General features: G+C 44.8%; 1 protein-coding gene across 3 annotated transcripts in view; it reads right to left on the minus strand.

The window, feature by feature from the left end:
* Positions 1-19,301, minus strand: part of LOC144683928 (serine/threonine-protein kinase PAK 3) — a 220,547-nt gene that overhangs the window by 143,001 nt on the left and 58,245 nt on the right. The gene's annotated exons all lie outside the window — the stretch shown is intronic.

The following is a 19,301-nucleotide window of genomic DNA, read 5'->3' on the forward strand; positions in this document are numbered from 1 at the left end:
CTCACGCCAGAGTCTAGCTGTACACAACTGAATATTGCCCCCAACATCCCATCTCCCCCCCACCCTAAAATCAACCAACTTTATTAATATGCCAGTTAGATTTTAGCCAAGATGTCTGTCCATATGTCCTGAAGCTACTGACAGATGATGGGATGCTGCTGGGAATCCAGTAACTTACTCAAGTGGCTATTACTCACATCTGAGTCTAGGTAGTGAACATTTACAGAATATTAATCTGCAGCCAGCACAATCAAGATTGAACCTGCTCTGAGCCATTGTCTACTCATTCGTGTTACCCAAGAAGAGCTCATTGGATGGGATTGCGGACCCTAACTGATTATTCTCCTCCATAGTCTCGGGTACAGAGATTAGCTGTCATACATTGACCATCACTTTAACTGAAATCAAGTAATTCAGCAACTGGGGAGCAAAATTCGTTCAGGCCCAAAAACAGAATAGTGATGCACGATTAACCCACACTCCTTGCTTCCGATGTAGAGAGCACACAAACTTTACACTGCCTGCTCATTTACATGGCTGCAAATTGCAGCGGGCAGCCAATGCCAAGCACACTGTTGTGTAGCTGCACATCTGAGCAGGGAGCACAAAATCGTGAGAGAGTACCATGAGTTCAAGCTGACCTGCTGCCTGCACCTCTTAAAGGGGAAGTGCATTTTAGCTGGAGCTGGTGTTGGAAGTCATTCTAGAAGTGAGTTTGAGCTGGGTCAGACAAGGGCATGGCACAGTGCAGGCACCAGGTTTCTCCAACACAGCACTGGAGACCTAGGAGCAGGAGGTCAATGGAAGGAGAGATGCCCCCTATCCACAGGGCACCAGGAAGCCCTCGAGAGAAACGGAGAAGTCAGAGAGAGCTGATAGCAGTCACAGTCAATGCCCGCAGTATAATCCTGAGGACTGGATATAATACTGAAAGAAGCTCAATGGCCTCACACATGTAGTCAAGGTCAGTGAATGTACTGTCAAATGTTGCATTATACCAAATGCACCAACAGCCTCATACACATTGCTTACCGCGTCCCCTCCCCTTCACTCACCTACCAATAACTTACATCAATCAGCACTGATACCTAATATTCATAACCTCACCTCACCCACTTACCACTGCGGCAAACCTCATGCTCACATCTCAGCTTGCACACAGTGCTAGCTATTAAACACAACAGTCATATCACCCAGACAGATTGCACCACACCGACTGACACACTTCCCTTTCTCTTGCACGACAAGGTGGCATACAACTGAATGCAACATGTAACTGGCATGGGACAGGTATGACTGCATGTCCTCACCCCGATGGAGGAGACAGAGCTTGCCATTAGTGACCACGACAGAGGCTACAGCCAGCAGCGGAGTTGCGGGGACCAAAGATGTTAATATACTCCTACAAAATCTTCCTTCTCACATCACATGTCTCCCTCATCTCGATCTCTTCTGATTTACAAGCTGCAGATGATGTAAACATTCACCTCTTGCTTCCCCCCACTCACCTCTCTGCAACCCGAGCCTTGTGTCTTTCTCCTTTCAGATACCCAACAATTGTAACCCGGCCAGGTAGTGGTGCAGAAGCAAAAAAGGGATGGACAAGAGACTGATGATGGTGAAACACTGTCTTCGATCTCTCACTCGCAGCCACCAATTTGGATGCTGACATTACACATAGTAGCAAATATACATTAGACAGTAGCTTAGAGATAGGTTCCATATGTGATGAGGCATTGGGCACAAGTGACTACAACCAGGGCAGACGAAAAGAGTAAAGCAGGTGTCAGCTTGCTGGAGAACAAAGTAACACACAGGTTCTGCTACAGCAGACACAGGTAAAGACTTTGATGAGTAGCCACAACAAACGGCTGATGGGTATGCACACAGCAATGCTCAGTGCATTGGCAAGCCTGACTGAAAGCCTGCGGTCACTGTCAAGGAGCACGGAGGAGTCCAGCATCAACCTTGCGAAGACAGGGCTTTGTGCAAAGCTTGCAGTCCATTCTTTCCAGCGCTGATGTGATGGCCAACTCTATTACCACAGTGCCTGACCCACCATGATGCAGCATCTGATGGCTGAAAACAAAGCAACAAAGAAAACAGGCACTAAGGGAATGTACAAGGTATTATTGTGATGTGGTACTATAAGTGACTATTGAGTGAAATATTGGATGGTTTGTTTAAAAAAATTGCTTTGGAATGTTTCTCTTGTGGTGGTTTTTATTTCAGCATTGTGGCCAAGAGGGCACTGCAATGGTCAAATAACAAAGGGATGGCAATCCGTGGATTTGTTGCTGGTTAGGCAATTGGATTTCATTCACTAGTACAATGATCAGATGAGTCCGGCCAGAAAAGGCATGCGTTGGTTGCTTCCTCTCTTCCTCCTCAGCTAGGTGGTGAAAGTATTGCTTAAGCAATGGTCTACTTGATGATGTTTCATGTTACAGCATGGCTTTTGTTAAGTGCATGCTGCCTGCCTGCGCATGGATTGTACAGTGGAGGCATGAACCAGGTGCTTAGGAGATAGGGTCACCCAGAAGCCACGCTCTGACTTGTCTTGGTAGCTCAGACGCTGATGGAGCAGCGGACTGCCACAGAATGAAGGCATTATGACTGCTGCTTGGGTAACGGGCAGCGACTTGCATTAAACATGGTCGCAAACCTGCCTAACACAGAGTGGAACCCTGTGTGGTTGCAGTACATCTCCGAGTTTACGTCTAGCGCTGGCAAAGAATCATGTGTGTAGTCAATTTCACACTCCATTATGTGGCCTAGTATCCTGGCAAAGCTCCTTCTGCTTCTCTCTGGGAAGAGAGAAGGCAATGCATTCCTTTACATAGGGCATCAGTCACTGCCCTTACAGCAGCAAACTGCAAGATGAAAATGATGTTGCATGCTCCAGCCCAGAAGCAGCCCAATGCAAAGAGGTTCATCCCCACAGTCACCTTCATGACCATTGGCATTGTTATCCTCCTGCTGCTTGGAAGCTGTAGGTCTGTCTGCAAAAGTTGCATATGCCTGGTGGATGATCTTAGGTCCAGCTCTACCAGCCTACCCAAAAATGATGCCTTGCATAGCCTGCACTAGAAGTGTACATGCATGGCACAGATGGCATTTTGGACAACATCTGTAGCGCCAAAAGCATGGATGCTGCACAGCCAACTTTTGCAATCATTATTATTTTTTTTTTGCACAGCAAAATGAAAAAGGTGCATATTTATTTATTTATTCATTCAATTGTCTTCCTACAGCAATTAAAATGGCAACCACATCATCTTGGGCATGGTGAACCCAGTGAAGAGATGTACACTGAAAACATCTGTGATTGCACAGTTCTCCGCACAAAGTGACACAAGCCCACAAAATGAATTGCAGAAATCTTTCCAAGTAGCTAACTGCAGGAAACTAGTCTTAAAATACCTGAAACAAATAATATGAAGAAATAGACTGAAGAAATAGAAGTAGTGACTATTTTTGTTCAGTTTTGTTTTTTTGTACTTGCAAGCCGTTTTACATTAATCTATGTTCTGCTTATAATAGGAATTGGATTAAACAACCAGGGAAGATAGATTGCTCCCAATGTCCATTACATTGGATGCATTTTCCATATTCAATGTATTGTAGTAATCAAATTCTTCAAAATCTGCAAAGTAACCCTGTCCATATGAAGCCATAAGTGTGTCAGAGAAGCCAATTTTCTTCCTGCTCAGTAGGGGAGTCATCCATATAAACAATACAATGACAAAACACCCCATTAATATTACATTTTTATTTAGCTCAACAACTATGATTTAATATTCCTGACAGCCAGTGGCATGCTCGCTTTTGAATATTTAATGCCCTTGTGCTCAGCAGTTTCATGTCAGGTGTGTCAGATAATGGGAAACTTTCAAATTACATTGCAACGAAGATCTTATTGACATCTCTTTCACAAAACTAATCATTACTGCATCCATTTTGAGAGGGTCGATTAAAAAAAACCACCCCAGCAATAGCCGAGAATGCTGCCATTGTGATTTTCTTTATTTAAAGCTTTAACTTCAATGTGTTTACTCCTAGGCTGCATATTTCAACTGAACAAGCAGAGGAAGATTGCAGGTATCTACCAGTCCCAGGCTAGTTGGCACAAAAGTAGAAGCAGAGGCTGTAGTCGTGCTCATTTTCCCATTTCTTGCTGGCCAAGCAGCTTCAGGACCTCAGCTGGTCGGGCATCGGGTGAAGAGGAGTCACCGACAATGAGTCATAGTTGAGGTAGAGTTCAGACTTGATCTCCCATTCAGTGACATACTACATTCTTGTGCTAATGTGCAGGGACAATCCACAAACTAGCACATTTACCTGATCCATCAACCCTAACTGAGCCTGATTTAAACATTACCCAAATAACAGGGTGTCCCTTCATAAAAGATACTCAGAAGCACCTATTATCCTATAAACATGCATGTCACCTGGTCTTCCCAAAGGATGAAGGAACTGGATGCAGTGTTTTTACCCTTCAGGAATAGGTGTACCCATATTCACCAATCTGCCTTCGCTTTGTATCCCCGAGTAGATGAATTTAAGATTCTCATACCCATCTACAAATTGCATAATGGCTTTGTTCTACAGCTTTCTTCAGTGTTGAATTTCTTCCTGCGTCCTCTAGTCTCCTCAAGTCTAATGCTTCCTTCCAAACTCTCCTTTCACCCTTTTGATACCAAAAGCTTCAGCCACCTTGGCCCTATTGTTTGCAAATCTCTCCCTAAATCCCTCTGCTTCACTTCCCCCTCACCGCTTTTAAAAAAAAGTTCTCTCAAAACAGATTTTGTCACTTCTAACTCTCTCGACAAGGCTCAGCTATTTGTCCTAGTTTCTGAAGTGCTTAGAGACATGTTATGATGCTAAAAGCTGTAGTAGTGCCCAAGGGCAGACGTTGTGCCCATTTCTCGACGCCTCACAGTGTTGCTTACTCTCTCCAGTTGCCTCTCATTTTTAATTTCAATGAACAATATGACTAGAAACGGAACACATGAGGTGGTTTCTCATTGCCTTCCTCATGTGGATCAAAGCTGACATGTAGAAATTCAAATTGTAGTGCAGACCTTTGTAGTAAACGGAAAGCCAAATAATTACATAAAAGCACCTCTGGTTACAAAATGGGAAACCAAATTATATATTTCCCAGCACACCGTTTAACTGAATGCTAAATTATGTAAGTATAATTATTTCTTCAATTTCAAAAGCAGAATGAATATTTTGGCAAAGCAGCTACAATGAAAATTAACAGCTTAAGGCTGCAGTGTTTTTAAAAAGTAAAGGCTGCTGCACTTTTAAAAGATATTGCAATAATGTATTATAAGCTTTGGAGCTGTGCTGTTGGAAAATATCTAACTGAACATCAACACTGGGATCACCAGTCCATAGAACGCATAGATCGGAAACAAGTTATTCAGCTCAACAAGTCCATGCTGGTGTTTATGTTGCATTCAGCCTCCTCCCATCCTTTCTCATCCACGTCTCTCCAACAGCACAACATGTATACTTATCTAGCCTCACCTTAAATCATCTAATCTATTCACTTTACCCAGGAAGTTCCATGTTCTCAGTACCCCATGGGTAAAGAAGTTTCTTCTGAATTCCCTATTTGATATCTGGTGACTATCTTATACTGACGTCCTCCAGTTCTGCGCTTCACCACTAGTGGAAACATTCTCCGGGTGGAAGTTAATCCAGGGAGCAGGGGTCTCACACCGCTGCCTGGAGAGCCAGTGAGAGCCCTGTGTCACATCCCTCGGGGAAGGCTCACCGTATTAAGTGCCTTAAGCGGCCAGAGACAGGTCTTCTCCAGTATCAATGAGCAGGACCCTGGGGACGTAAATCCCCCCAATAGCTGCCTGCCAGAAGCCAGCAGCTCCTCATTGCCATCAGTGGTAGCTGCTGGGAATGCACCCTCCAGAGGCCCAGCATCAATGAAGGAGGGCAGGATGGGGGTAGCAGAGAGTTTGCGGGGGGGGGGGGAATGGGTGGGTGCGGTCGCTGGCTCATGATGGCCAGAAGAAAGGGCAGAGGATGGCTCTCAAAAGAGCACCCAACCTCTTCCCAATGCGGGTCCCTCCATCAGGTAGTGTGTGCCAGAAAATGAAGGACCCACCACCCCCCAGCCCCCTCAAGCAGACCCAACAGGGTAATAACTTTTCAGGCTCCCCACATGGTAACTGCCCTGCCCCCGCTAGTTAAGTACCAGAGGAGGTGGGCTGACGGCCTATGGTGGGCATCAATTGCACACTTAAGGACCTCAGTTGGTCATGGGGCAGGAAGGCTGTCCACAAGCTGCACTTATCTGACTTGTGTCTTGTAGGTGGTGGAGAAGCTTTGGAGAGTCAAGAGATGAACCACAGAATGCCAGCCGCTGACCTGCTCTTGTAACCATAGCAAGTTTATAGCTGATCCAGTTGTGCTTTTAGTCACTGTTGACCCTGAGATACAAACGAACAGGGAAGGAGGGAGGACATTTTACCCTGCAGGCAGAATTTAGTACAGCCCGTTGTGGCAGGAGCTATGGCTGCCAAGCCCACTTAATCACGACTGTCTCCGGGCAACGGCAAAACTTCCCCTGATTAAGTCAGAGGGTAGAAGGGGCTAAACAGGGCTCCTGGCCACCGGATGTCAAATGGGCTCATTAATGAGCCAACTGACACCAATTATCCCAGTGTGCACCACTATTCAATAGTAGCTCAGGAATTAAATGGAGTTGCATGGTTTTCCCACATCACCGGGAAGCCAGCAGCCTTTCGGTGGTGTAGGTGGAGGTGAAGGGATAGGGAAAGAGAAAAAAATAAGAAGAGTCCTTCATTAACAGGTTATTTGTGCCTGATCGAGGGACCCATGGCGGGCCCACTCCCCCAGCCCCCGGAGTATGGCAGGGTGGTGCTGAAAGCCCACCCTGCCCTTGCCTCCAACCCCACCCCGCCTCCCCACTTGCCCGCGACCCGACACCGTGCAATCCTCATTCTGCCTTCACTCACACTTGACCTGCAGTCCCTCAATAACCTGGGCCTCTGGTGGGTGCATTACTGGCAGTTACCACCACTCCCGCTGGCACTGACAGTAACAAGGAGCTGCCAACCTCTGCTGGCCAGCAGCTCTTGGCAGGTGGAACTTCTGCCACCAGGGTCCTGAATCCAGGGAAGGCCCAAAGGTGGCCACTTAGGTACCTGAACAGCATTCAATACCATTAAGTGTCTCCTATGGAGCTGACAGGATCCTGCCTAGCTGACCAGGAGTCATCCAACCTAATCCCACTTTCCAGCTCTTGGTCTGTAGCTTATGGCATTTTAAGTGCGTATCCATGGGCAGAAGTTTCCATTCGTCAGGGAGGCTCGACAGGAGCAGTCACAGAGCCTACCGCCATCCATGATCAGCTCCGCACCGCGATTTCACGTGGGCGGGCCAATTAAGGCCCGCCCAGCGTGTATCACGAGCGGTAGCGCTACCTGTGCAGGCGGGGAGGGGGGGTAGAAGGAGAGAGAGTTGGGTCCAGCGCTCTTTCGCGCATGCACATGAAAGAACGCTTCAATCTTCCTGATGCACAGAGCTGCCTCAGGGAGATTGAAGCAATTGTTAAAAAAATAAATACATTAAAAATTTAACGTCACATGAGATGGGACATGTTTTTATTTTTCAAGGAGAGTTTTCATTTAATTTGTAATAGCTTTAGGAAACCTCATCCCACTCGTGGGCGAGGTTTCCTAAAAAACGTAAAGGCCACTTGGGCCTAATCGCCTGCCCGCCAACTGTTAGGTTGAACAGGCAACGTAAATTTGAAATTAATTAGTTCGGTAAAGGCCATTAGGCCTTTCGATTATCGGTGGGCGCACAGCCGACTCCGGCACATGCCCGCTGAACGAAATATCGCGAGACAGCGCGATGAGGTTGGGACTGCACGCCCGACGTTATTGCGCATCATTTTACATTACGGCATCGGGCGCGCGCCCACACGCTGAATGGAAAATTCTACCCCATGTATTTTTCAGGAAGTGATGATGGGGTACTCAGCAATGGTAATGCCATTGAAAGCCAAGGAATGTGGTTGCTGCTGCTACATTGCCTGGCACTTCTCTGGCACCTTATGTAACCATTTATTCGTCCTAGCCTAATTTTGTCAATGTCTTGCTGCATGCTGGCATTGACTGCATATCTTTGACCTGACCCACTGGATCGTTTAACTCGGTTAATAGCATGCTGCTTTTGCCATTTCACGTGTATGCAGTTCTGTGAAGTAGCTGCACCATATTACATTCTCATCTTCAATATACTTGGTGCTACAATTAACTTGCACTTCAACACTCCTCATTAAACCAGCATTAGAGGAGTGAGGGATATGTGGGGGTATGTAACGTATTGCGGAGAAGGAAATCTGCCATCCTCACCTGGTCTGACCTAAGTGAAGATCCACAGCAATGTGGTCAACACTTAACTACTCTCTGAAATGGTGTAGCAAGCCACTAAACTAAACCACTACTATGGAAGCACTGCGGGTGTACTTACACCACATGGACTGCAGCGGTTCAAAAAGCTAACCCGGGCTTCTCAAAGGCTCTCAGGGATGGGCAATAACCTTGCCAGCAATGCTCACATCCTAAGAACGAATTAAAAATATACATATATAATTCAGCTAATGATGGCCTATAGAATTTCTAAAGGGCCACTAGTCTATTCTTAATCCCTCTCACTTCGCATGTCAGTACTGACACTAGGCAGATGGAGGGTGTTCCCTGGTGTGAACCAGTTGGGTTTTTACAATAATCCAACAGATTCATGATCGTTTTTACAGGAACCAGTTTTTTTTTTATTTCCAGCATCTTTTCTTTTAAAAGGAAAGCAAATTCAAATTCTCAAGCTACCATAGTGGGATTTGATTTCATATTGTGTGGGTTTTAAGAACTGCATTACTGTGTCCATAACATTAGTTAACAAGGTGGCACTGCACACCCACAGAAAAAACTAAATCAAGCAACGTTGTTTGTATTTTTTGTTGTTGTCTGTAACCTATTCGTACAAGTGCACAGGCCCTTTAAATTTGTGTATGTGGCCATACACATGGTAACTTAAAGGGGCCGACTTGTGCTCAACCTTCAGGGGAACCTCTGGGTCACTGTGCGGCCAAGTAGCTCAGAGGGAACACTGAAGCCAAGTCTTGCCCTGAACTGCTTTGCAGAATTTGAGTGACAGCTATTGGTTGTGGGATTTAGATTGCTTGTCATCACTGACAGTGGTGCATATAATTTTCCAATGCTCAGACACTGCCAAGATATTAAACAAAAATTCCAGGAGGTAAACGACACAGATCTGTATCCATGATTCTTCATCAACTGAGTCACCAGTCTTAACATTAGTGCCTTGGGGAAATACAGAAAAGAGGGTGGGCCAAGTCAGGCTGCTGGAAAATGTGCAAAATGCATTGCAGTTGACAAGGCTGATCTCTAACCAGGACAGAAGAAAGAACCTTCAATGCACTGGGCTAGGGAGGAGTGCAATAAATATTAACAATAAACTAATGATCGCAATCCAATGACTGTGGTGGGAAAGTGTGTCTTGTGCTTAGCTATCACAACTCTCAGGGTTAAACAGAGGACCACAGAGACTGTCTGGGCTCATATCTGTGAAGAATAACCAAGTAATGCCAGAGGGTGGTAGATGATGACTCTGCAACTGTACCCACTGCAAGTTAGTGCCTTCAGGAGTGGAGCAGCAAAAGAGAAAAATTATCCTAGCGTCTGCTCAGCTGACAGAAAGCACCATCTGCTTGTCCACCTGGCCAAGGGGAAGCATCTGAAGCTGGCACACAGGGCAATAAAATACTGCACCGATAATCAGTATGACAAACAAATGAACTACAGCCATTAAACAAGTAGGATTAAAACCAGTCAGTCCACAACCAGCTCAATTGCTACTAATCCTGTTCTTTATACTCCACCTTGAAGCGTCACTCCTGTCTTTGCTTAATCTGCAGCTCTCAGGAACACTCAAGTCTTCAATTCTCTAAATTCACAGTGTGAAAAACAACTTTGAAATTGGTGAATCCTCCTTAATGACCTCACTGGTGCAGGGATGCAATTGTACATGGATTCACTGACCGGTTGCTGCTGTTATGGAAACACAATGGCTGCTGCTTTCAACACTACTACAGCAAGCTGCATCAATAACAAAACAATACTATAAGCTGGCAGCTAAAAATAGTAAAACAAGAAATAAATAACACGGAACTTCTTAGCTGAAGTGGACAATCGTGCTGTGACACCCGCCTCACATGGCAAGAAGCAGAGGAATCATTCAGAATTCCCATTTCTTTCTGCTAGTCAGTGGTTCCTCCTCAAAAACACACACATTAACTTTAGTGAGATCAGGTGTGGCCATGATGCCACAGATTATTGAACAGTCTGGTATCCGGCACATTATTGTCTAAGTATAGTGGAGCAGTACGACAGTGAGTCAGAATGTTCAGGAAAGGGAAGAAAACAAGAGTTTTAGTAAAAACATAAAGGGATCTGATTTGATAAAAGCTCAACACATCCATAGGATTTTAAGGAGACATGAAAAGATCACAGATAGTTCTACCCCTCCTTTCAGGAATACACAGAGCAACTTTATAGCCACTTCCAATAAATAATTTAAGTACCCTCTTGGAATTAGAGGTTTAATGCACAAAACATTCGACACTTTGGGCTAAGTTTTCCCAGCCCCATGGAGGTTAGCTTGGGGTTATGGGGTGGGCAGACAGGAATATAGTGGAGAGCTGCTTCAGTAAGGCCCCCTGACACACTCCTGCCATCCAGGAAGTTTCATCAAGAGGTGGGCCAGGATGCCTATTAACTGCCCCCTGGAGGCAGGTAGTCACATTTAAACAATTAATACTCCAGTTAAAGGTAAAATTTCCACCTCACCGACGTTTTGCCGGAGGCGGTGAGGCCCCTTGCTGTGTGGTGAGGCTGCAAGCTCCATGGAAGTGGCCTCCCTCTGCCAGGCCTGGGTGGTTGAGGTGGGGTGGGGGTGGGGCAAGCAGAGCTGGAGGCTCCATGCCCCAAAGAGGGAGCCACCATCAAAAGCTGCACCTGTGGCTCAAACATACCAAAAGGCATTCCAGAATAGAGCTGACAAAAGGTGGAACTATTTATGACCTACCATCTGTGACCTTTTAATATCTCCTCAATAACTGAACACATCATAGGTTATCAAATCGGATCCCTGTATTTTTAACCAAAAATTTTTTCCCCCTCTCCCGACCTTGAACCTTCTGACTCACTGTAGTACGGCTCCACTATACTTACACAATGACTGCCAGACAGTTCAATAGTCTGTGGCACGTTGGTCACAACTGATCTCACTAACATTAACAAGTCTGCACGCATGGCCACTCTGAATTTATAACTTAAATTTATGCCTTTGAGGACACCTCCGTGTTGAGGTGCCCTCACGGTTCTGACCTGCCCCAGCAGCACCTCTCTCTCATGGTGAGACTGCCGAGGCTCGAGACCTGCCAACCCGGTGACAGGACTGGCAGCATCGGGAGCCTCCCCACTGTCCGTAATAGGAGGTCACGGGGTATATTTTGTATATTTTATATTTCTATGCAGAGATAACACTAGCTTCAAAGTGTACAGGAAGTTAGTTTACAGAGCTTTTATGCAATGCTTTAAAATGTCTACACCATGCTTCAGCTCTAGCTTCTAGCAGCTTCTGTGCTGTCAGTTTACTTCTGAGTCACCACACCAGTCTTAACTGATCAAGCACAGTGACAGCGATGGTAAACAGACTTACATAATCAAACACAGAACAAATGAATCATTGAACATTACAGTGTCTCCAGGAAAATAGCTCCCCCAAGTCTGGCTTCTGGCAAGCATGGGCTCAGGATTTCGACTTGATCCTCACGTCAGGGTCCCGAAGCCCAGAAGAAAGTCCAGCCCTGTGTCTCAAGGGACATTACCTCAAGGGACAATTAGTGTTTGCAGACAGGTTTTTTTTTTTATTTGTTCAAATGTGGGCATTGCTGGCAAGACTGGCATTTATTGCTCATCCCTAGTTCCCCTAAGAAAGTGGTGGTTATGTCATGGCACAGCTATTTGAAAAGAGCGCTGCTGGATGAAGGGAGATCTGCCAATCTGAGTTAAACTGTGCCACAAGACAACGTGTCGGATTATGAGGGCTGAAGCAGTCAGTAATTTTTTTTTTTTAAAAAAGGACTTCTTTTGATTACACCTCAGTGAAATGCTTTGAGATATTTTTCTACTTCAAACTTGCTAGATAAATGATTGTTGTTGATGCTACATCCACACAGGAGTTAGAGCTCAATAAGTGTATGACTCCACAGAGTCTGGTCATTCTCTGGCTCTTCGCCCAGGTTCCCATTCATCACCCTGTGGTTTAGATTTCCTCACAGCGTTTAGCGTGGATGCCCTCAAAGACCAGCTTTTCACACAATGTCCATACACTGATGCACTTGCTGGCAAGGAAAACTGATTTTTCTCCCTCCTTTTTTTTTAAAGATAGTCTGAGGCCAATTTGCTGCATGCCTGAAGCAACCACCACCCCACCCCCTCCCCCACTCCCACTCCACCAAAATCTCTGCAGGGCTCAGCATACCTGGACGAAACTACAGGCACCATCTCAATCTGTGTATTTCAGTGTCTGAGTGTTACATTCGTCCACTAATTGTCATTTTTGTTTTTATTTAAAAGAAAGGCGTGCCTTTATGAAGTTCAATAGCAATGCTGTAAAGAATATACATTATATATAAAATTGAATTACCTTAACCGAGGCCAATTGGCACAGGTACAGTTTGCCTTCTAAACTCAAAACCCACAAGTCCAGTTTGCACTAAACTGCATATTGCAGTTGTTGGGTTCCTACAACATGGAAAAGAAACCCAACACTGGATATTTAAAAACTTCATTTTTATTTTAAACTGGACTTTTTCTGCTGAACAAAGAAAATTAAGATGGCTGCTACAAGTCACCTGTCTGGGAGCTATCCTCAGGAGTTTCAAGGACAAAAGAATTATTTTCTCAGTTTCTGGAATGTCACACCTCATTATGCCGAGAGAGCTACTAACAGACTCATAACTCACCTGGGACCGTTCAGACCAATTTCAAAGAAAAATACAGGGATGTCATTTGCATTTGATAAGCCAACCTTGCTATCGGAGTCGATGGGTCTGTCGAAACAATGGCTTCCCGAACCGCCAGACCCTCAACACAGTTGGCACCCCTTTTGACAACTAACGACTGAGACATTATCAGTCCTGAAACCAAAGCCAATTCCAGACTCTAGATAAACATCACTTTTGAATGGAATGGAACCCCCACACAAAGGGAACACCCTCCAGTCTCTGACTTTGGACTCATGTGAACAAATATTCATTTTTCTGTGGTCTTTATACCATAAAAATCCTTTCCTCTAACCCCCTTTTACCCTGTGAATGTGCGGAGTGGGAAGTGGCGAAGAATCTTTTTCTCGTTTTTAATGTGTAAAATAAACTAACCTTCTGAGTTAATCCTAACTCGAGTTTGCTGTGGATCATTGGTGCAACTGGATCACAAAGAACGAGGAATTGGGAACACATGCCATCGCCTATTCCCTTAGAAACGGATTGAAAACACCTCTGGTTTCAGACAGGTGGGAAGAGGAAATAGTGCCATTTGAATTGTCTCTCTCCTGTCTGTGAAACAACTAACTTCAGGAAACGGCAAACTCAATACCATGGGAGGATTTAACTTTATCCACCCAGCAGAAACCAAGGTGTGCAGTTAAAATACTTGTGGGAAAGTCGTCCAGGTACTTCAGTTTCCAACAGATAATTCTGGACAGGCAGCTAAACCAGCTCCCAAAGCCAGCGAGGTCCTAAATCACATGGGCTAATCAGGGTCCAATGGCATCATCAGGCCCTGATAGCAACCTTGGAGGGGGGCAGTCAGGTGATGATGGAAGGGTTATTTTTTGTACACAAGTTAAGGAATATCAAAGTACTACCATTTTCTTGTATACTAATCATGCAGTATGAACATCAAGCATCCCTACACTAAACTGGTGGAAAACTGTTCCCTCTCTCTACTAACAATGGAGCTGATATTTCTACAGGAGTTCTCCCGATCCCTGTGTAACTTTGGTAGAAATGACACGGAATGGCTGCTTACACTGTTTCTCTAGGGTTTCTGATTATAAAGTTAAAGCATTTTACTTTGCTGTCTCGTTACTGGGATCTCAAAATAACTCCCCAACGTGCAGTGATGTGTTGGTTCCATTTCCCCACACCAGTCGTCTTTGTTCCTGTCAACTTTAGGGAAGTTTATGAGGTGAACTTGTACCACGAGAAACTAAATTTAGAATGTTCCAAACTCATTTCAAATTAAAATCCAGACTTATATTAATAACAGGATTCAAGAAGAGTTTCTTAAAGCTGGAACATCAAACTGGCTGCCTCTCTTCCATGGCTTTGTCCAGGTGGCCCTGGAGAGGCAGCACACAGTATCTGAAGGTAGGCTTGGGGCCTTCAGGACCAATGGTCACCACTAGGACTTCAGTGTCTTATAGATGCCTATAATAACATCCTAATTTAATCTTATAAATTCTTTCCTCTTTTGTTGAAATATCATTGCATGGTTCAGTTCCTATATTAATTGTCCCCCTTAAAGAAAAAGGGTGGGCATTCTCTTCACTCCTGAAGGGGAGGCCTGACAGAATAAGGTGTTTATCAGGCACTTAACTGGCCAGCATCGGGCATTCCCCAGGATTTAGGGTTCCAGGATCGGAAATCCTGCCGGAGAGCGGCATGACAGAGGCAGGGTGGGTGGGATGGGGATCGCGTGGAGAGGGAAGCGAGAGAGGAGGTGGGGGAGTTGAATGTAATTTGGTTCACTGATAAGGGTTGTGCTGGGTTGTCCCAGCATTAACAATGTGTTAGAAACGGCAGACCAGATCTGACTGCATCATTGCTACTTTGCATGGAAATTGTCAGTTTTGCTCTAATTTACATAGATTAGATTATCAGGAAAACAAAGAGAGAGAGAGATGTATGCAGACAGGAAACAACTGCAATTTCTCACCAACGTGTTTTCACAAGTTGATTTGGGTTACAAGTTTACATTAAACATGTATAAACAAATTTGTAAAAAGTCTGAAGGCCATAGAGAAATTAAGAGTACATAGGTCCAGATGAAGTATTAGCGCCAGCAGAAGCAGAATGGGCCAGATGATCTCATTCTGTGCTGTGATTTCTATTACTCTCCATAATAAGAACAAAGTGCTGATGAAAGGTCATACCAAAAGTTTTGGCTTCTCTTTCAGTCATCAGTGGCCTGCTTTGCATTTTTAGGTCTCTTATTTCTAAGATGTGGTGTGATTGTGTCACTTGAAAAAGATCACAGAACTTTACCTTCTAAAATGACAGCAATATTGCCCCTACTGGTTAGACACCAGAACACTTGGGCATTTCTCCGACACCAGCAACAACTGGCATTTATAGACCCCTTTAACATGGGGAAATATTCCAAGGCAATTCACAGGAGGTGTAATAAAAAAATGGGCATGGAGCCAAAGAAGTCACCAAAAGCTTGATAAAAGAAGTAGATTTTAGTAGTACAGAGGAGTATGTGGAAGGAATACCAGAGCAAGGATCCTGGGTGGCTGAAGGCACATTTGCCAATGATGGATTGAAGGGAAGAGGCATTGCAAGTGGACAATGTTGAAGGTGGTGTCCAAGGCTACAAAGGGACTGAAACATGGGAATGAGAACTTTAATCTCCAGGAATTGAGGGCTGGAAGCCAATGTAGGTCAATGAGGAACTGTGGGAATTGAGGCAGGATAAGGGAATGGACAGCAGTGCTTTGGATGAATTGAAGCCAGCCAGGAGTGCATTCGATTAGTACTTCTGGAGGCGACAAACCTCAGGATTTCAGCAGCAGGCAGGCTGAAGTGGGAGTAGAAGCGGACAACATTACAGAGGTGGAAGTCAGTGGTCTTTGTGATAGAGAAGATATGGGTTGCAATTGGAGAGTCGTAAGGAAAAGAAGGTTGTAAACAGTTTTGTTCATCCCAAGATGGCAGCCCGGGGAGGGCGGGGGGATTAGAATCGGTGGTGGGGATATGGACATCGTGGCAAGGCAAGATGATGGCTTCAGACTTCCTACCGTATAGCTGGAGGAAATTACAGCTGATCCAAGACTGGAGGCCGAAGAAAGAATTTGGGAAAAATCTACATGTCCAAGCTAGTGCGAATGGTCTGAGTCATTAGGAAAGACTATAGACACGCAAGCTTTTCAGCTTGAGAAGGGGGTGGCAGGAAGATGATCTTACAGACTGATATAAAATAGTAAATTGTATTCAAAAGGTGGATCCAGTAAATTACTGCAAACTAATTTGAGAACGCAGGACAAGGAGACATAGGTTCAAATTAGTAAAACTAAATTCAGGATGGACATCAGGAAGTTTCCCACACCGCCCCCTCCCCCCACCCCACTCCACTAGGGGCATCTGTCACTTGCTCATCCTGCTTTCTACTCTTAATGTCACCATTATCACCTCCTTTAGCCAGTATCACCACCATCAACACCCCTTCGACCTTTTGTTCATGACATCTTTTGCAATCTCTCCTTTGCCTCTATCTATCACTGGCCTTCTATCCAGCTTCACTTGTCCCACCCCCCCTTAAACAGTACATATTTCGCCACATTTTTACTTCTCTTCAGTTCTGAAGAAGAGTCATACAGACTCGAAACGTTAACTCTGTCTTTCTCTCCACAGATGCTATCAGACCTGCTGAGTTTTCCCAGCATTTTTTGTTTTTGCATCAGGAAGTTCTTCATCAGCCAAAGAACAAACAAAACATGGAATGGACTTTTGGGTAGGATACGGGAGGCAAAACCCTGAAACTAAGAAACAATATGATACTGCAATGGAAATACTCCAGGGTATTTCTGGATGGATGAGTTATAGAGTCATAGGGCTGAATTTTACGACCATGGGATTTTACGTTCCCGCTGAAGTCAATGAGGTTTAGAATGTCTCGCCGCATTTTACGGCCCCGCCCCCGCCGAAACGGGGCCGTAAAATTCTGCCCATAGAGTCATAGTCATAGAGGTCTACAGCACAGAAAAAGGCCCTTCGGCCCATCGTTCACACAGCTTTTCTTGAAAACAAAATGCAGATGACAAATCATGGCAGAATGAATGAGCCCCATGGAAGGAAGGAGTTGTGTTAATATTGAAGATGTAATTATTAACCTTGGGGTATTTCAGCTTTAACTGTAAATTAATCCAGTTCCACCACAGTGAGAGGCTGAGCAACTGCTCAGAATGAACTCATCATGGTGATTAATGAAAGACGTGTAAACAATTTAAGTATCTGCGAAGCATCTTGTCAGAAGATGGTTAGTGCCATAAAGAAATAAAAGCTAGAATAACAATGGGGGAAAAAAAATCCATTCTCCAAACAAAGAATTATTCAGCATAGTAATAAGTAGAGATTTTAAGAAGAAAAACATGATCAAGACTGTGATTTAGAGTGCCTTGTTATACAGGACTGAATTTAATGTGACTAATGCGAGTCCTGCCCACTGGTTAGAGAAACGGTGGGAAAATCGCTTCACTTCCAAATGGGAGGCCTGACGGAATAGGGTGTTTATCAGGCACTTAACTGGCCAGCATTGGGCATTCCCCAGGATTTAGAACCCCAGGGTCGGAAATCCTGCCCGAGAGCAGCCAGCCAGAGGCAGGGTGGTTGGAATGGGGATCGTGTGGAGAGGGTAGCGAGAGAGGGGGTGGGGGAATTGCATTAAGTTTGGTGGATTCAGGTTTAAGTAGCTCAATAATGAGCCTAATTGACATCCCACTATGAGTGGGCAAATTTAGCCTTTGGGCCCCTTTTAGCCTCCGACTTAATCACGAGAGGTTTTCCCACCACAGAGAGACTGATATGTGGCCTCTCCCATGATTAAGTGGGCCTGGCTGCAACAAGCAGCATTAAAATCCAGATTATGGATCTTGAAAAAAAAGTGGACACCCAAAACTTAGAAAAATTGTGTGAAATGTGGTTCTGAAGGAGGATTGTAGAGAACGCAAGAGCAATGAAAAAGATGCACTCAGGATGGTGAGGGAGGACAGATCGTCAGTGAATATCATTAAGAAAAGGAAGGTTGGAAGGCATGAGAACTTGCTGAGGGAGGTGACTGAAGGAAGGTTAAAAGGATGTAGGCCAAGAGGGAGAAAAAGAATGATGATGTTAGACAACTTCAAACTGGGAATGGGAAGCTCCTGCAAGCAACTGAAGAGAGGTTGGCCAGGCTCCCATGGTGGAGAGGGAACCCAACACAGGGCTGCCGGTAGCAGCAGCTGTGGCCAGTTGGCGGAGGGGTGCCTCAAAAGGCATCTGCGGGCACTGGCCCCCCTTGCTGCCGACGCTGCGAGAACTCACAGGCCAACTGGAAAATTCCAATAGGCCTCTGATCCGCGGCCTTAATCGGTACCTTAATTATCTTAAGCAGTTACCCAACAATTGCAGGCAGGTAGACGTTCAGGCCCCCAAACAGCCTGCTCCAAAATGGCGCAGGGCAGGAGGGTGCCAGTAAACCATCATGCGAGCCAGTTGCACAAAATAACACGTCCACCTACATCCATTTCCACCCTAACATCGGAGCAAAATTGCAGCTCCTTATCTCCAATGACAGATCTAGTAGCTGTGCTACATGTGACAATAAGTTACCTCATTTCTCTCTTCCATGTCTTTTAAACAACAGTGACATTAGGAAATTTCCAATCCAATGACAATTCCTGAATCAAGAGAGTTTTGAGAGATTATAACTAATACTTTTACAGTTTCCTCACCTGCTTCTTCTAATACCCTGGGGCGGAAACCATCAGGTCCTGGAGGTTTAGCTATTTTATGTCATACTGTTTTCACTATTAGCATTTGTTACTTATTTTGAATCCAGTAAATTCCACACCTTGATTTTTTAAGATTCTCTTCTCTCTGGTATTTTTCTCTGTTTCTCTGTGAAGACAGGTATAAAGTACTTGTTTGATAAATCTGCCTCTATCTTACTGTCTATTATAGTATCAGCTGTGTGTGTCTTAATAGGCCCCACACCGCCTCTCTTGTTCTTAGTATATTTCTAAAAACTTTTACCATTAGTCTTTATATTACTTGCGCAATTACTTGCGCAATTTTTTTTCATATCCCCTTTATGCTGCTGTGTGTGTCCTGTTTTGCTTTCTATATTTCTCCAATCTGCTGGACTGTCACTTTTTCTTGCCATGTGGGTAAGCCA

This window comes from Cetorhinus maximus, chromosome 8 (assembly GCF_964194155.1).
Source record: "Cetorhinus maximus chromosome 8, sCetMax3.hap1.1, whole genome shotgun sequence".
NCBI lineage: Eukaryota > Metazoa > Chordata > Chondrichthyes > Lamniformes > Cetorhinidae > Cetorhinus > Cetorhinus maximus.